This window comes from Salvia hispanica, chromosome 5 (assembly GCF_029641045.1).
Source record: "Salvia hispanica isolate PSC_SH4W2 chromosome 5, Shi_PSC_v1, whole genome shotgun sequence".
Lineage (NCBI taxonomy): Eukaryota > Viridiplantae > Streptophyta > Magnoliopsida > Lamiales > Lamiaceae > Salvia > Salvia hispanica.
In genome coordinates this window covers 20,292,032-20,295,000 of record NC_142696.1, presented here as the reverse complement: position 1 = coordinate 20,295,000, position 2,969 = coordinate 20,292,032, and positions in this window count along the sequence as shown.

Here is a 2,969-nt window from a genome sequence, read left to right as displayed (position 1 = left end):
CTGCTGGGTTTGCAGAAAAGCTGAAAAAGTGCAAGTACAAAAGCAAAAAGTAACAAAAGCAACATATCTTTGATTGTGATATTTTATTCTTCACCAAGCTAAACTAAACAGATCTAACAAACCCCATTGATGAATGCTCAAGCTCAAAAATTCGTAAATGCAATATTTAACTTGAAATCAAGAACGAAAGAAAGAAACACTGAGATTTACGCATACTGGTCAACAGGACAGGGTGACAGAAACAAGCAGAAACGAATTCCATGCATTTTTTAGAAACTTAATTAAAACTTGTAAACACATTAAGGAAAGTTTAGATCTAACAAAGCTAGGCAGATTCAAGCACTTAAGCAACAGAAATCAACATAAAACTACCAGATCTAGCTAACTAGGCAGAATGAAATCGTAAGCAAGCTGAAACACAAAATAAAACTACAATAAACTTCATTGCATTCAAAAGATGTTCCAACCAAAGTAACTACTAGAATCCAAGTTTAATGCAAGCAAAGCAAGTACTTAAGTTAAGAAATCTTAAAAACAAAGAAAATAAAAGATTGTTTGGCTCCTCGGAAACTGAAAATGGAAGAACTTTTGGAACTATGGCGGCTGGAATGATTCAGGCATGATGACTCCCCGCTGGCTGGTGGCCGGAATCTTCATGGCAGGCTGCTGGATTTAGAGAGTGGAACTTAAAACTAATGGAGCTATTCTCTCAAAAGTGATTTCAAAGTGATAAGTCAAAAGTGATAAATGTTAAGTCAAAAGTTTCTTTATGTTCAACTTCTATTTATAGGGTGGCTTGCCCTAATTTCTAGGGTTGCCTCTTCATGCGAAACGACAACTTTGTCCCTCTTTAGTAGGTGATTGTTCCAAGCAAGTCCTTCCTTCTCGTGTCCAGTTCCGTGTCATCCATCCTGGCCAGTTTGCACTTTTTCTGCCCATACTGGCCAGTTGCACACTTTTTTACTGCTTTTTCACGCCAATTCCTTCTGGTCCTTTCCTCCTGATTTAGTACCTCAACCTGCACACTTTAGCAACTACTTTGCAGATATTATCCAATAAAGCACGTTATACTGACCAGTAACCAAGGCTTAGAATGAGACTCATCAGAGCCCTTTGTTGAAAAAGTACTCCATGCTGAATAGCTCCGGGGGCTCACATATTGTAACACTCGGCTCTGCCTTCCCAATCTTCATGTCGAAGTTGCGCTCTATGTAGGCGCCGAGAAGGTGGCAGGTGTACATGTGGCGGGAAGGGTTGGCCGTCATCTGATGGCAGGCCTGGGCTAACCAATATCCAAGGTGAACCTTGATGCGTTTAGACATACACCAAGTAAAGTATAGCTCGGTGGTGGTGATGCTGGAGCTGGCCGTGCCCATCAGATTGTACCCGATGAATTCCTGGGCGAAACGTAGAAGATGGTCGGTGAGGTGGATCCCTTTTGATATGCTGGTCTTGAAAATTCCGCTCCTAGCGTGTGTCAAGTATTCCCAAGCAGTTTGTGGTGAGAATCCGGGTGAAAATTCCACTAACCCATTCTCACTCACATTTTATTATAAAACTAATATATAAAAGGACTCACGTATCACTAATTTTTTCGAAATACTTTAAAATTTTAAATGTTGACAAAATATAAGGGATGGAGGGAGTAATTACCTGGTTTTCTTTCCTTATTTATTGAGTATTGGTTAGGTTTAGCTAGAGAAAAGGAGATGTGAACATGTCTTGTCCTAATAAATTTATTTAATTAAATTTAACTCTTTCAAATTAAAGTCTTTTAAGAATATTAATCTGATTTATTATTCAAATTCAGATTACTTAATTCATTTGCTTACGCCACAACACCTGAAACATCTTCTTTTGCATGAAAACAAGAGTAGATGATATTCTTTTTGAATAAAAAAAAGGTTATATATTTTATCGGTTCTCAAAAAATTGACTAGTTTTTTTTATTTTGGGTTGTCCCTCAAAATTAGACAAGTCTAGATAAGGAAAGTTTTGAACAAACACACACTATTAATAATATGGACCATAATGCACTAACACTACTTTCACTACTTTTTCCCTTCTCACTTACTCCATCCGTTCCATGTTAATAGCTTCATTTTTCTTTGGTAAATTCCAAGTTAATTGAGTCATTTTTTACTATGACAAAAAAGTTATTATTCCTTTTACTTTATTCTCTCTTCATCTCTCTTACTTTAGTCACCATCCATTTAACACACTATTCTTAAACTCCGTGACAAAAAGAAATGTCTCTACTAATAAGAAATGAGAGGAGTACTTTTTCCTATCTGACTCTCTTACTTTTCCAATTCCACATTAAAACTTGTGCCGTATACAACTTTGTCAATTTTTGGAGGACGGATGGCACTAATTATTAGAAGAAAGAAATTTGATAAGAGTTACTCCATTCGTCCCTTATAATTTGTCACTATTTGACTCGGCGCAAATTTTAAGAAATGTAGTAACAGAAAGTGGGTTGAAAATGTGACTCCTACTTTTATATATTAGTTTTAAAATAAAATGTGAGTGAAATTGAGTTAGTGGAATGTGGGATTTATTAACAAATATAGTAAAAGTGAAAGGTGACAAATTTTAGGGATGGACGAAAATGAAAGTATGTGACAAATTTTCAGAGACGGATGAAGTACTCTGTTAATATATGAAGTTCGCAAAAAATATGGAGTAGTATATTTGGATGTTGGACGGATGGATTATTTATGTGACATTATTAGATGTCACGTTTTAGGTAAATAAACAACATTACAATTTATATTAAGCAATATTAGAGTTAAATTTTTATTGGTTGCAAAATAACCAAGTCAATAGTTTTACAATTTCTAGGTGGATTTTAGAGCCAAAAACAGAATTTGATAAAAATTTAAATTTTTTTAGTGGAATACTGATTCATGCTAATTTAGTAATCAAAATGCCACCCACAAGTGTATAAGATAAAGTAGCATGTAGCA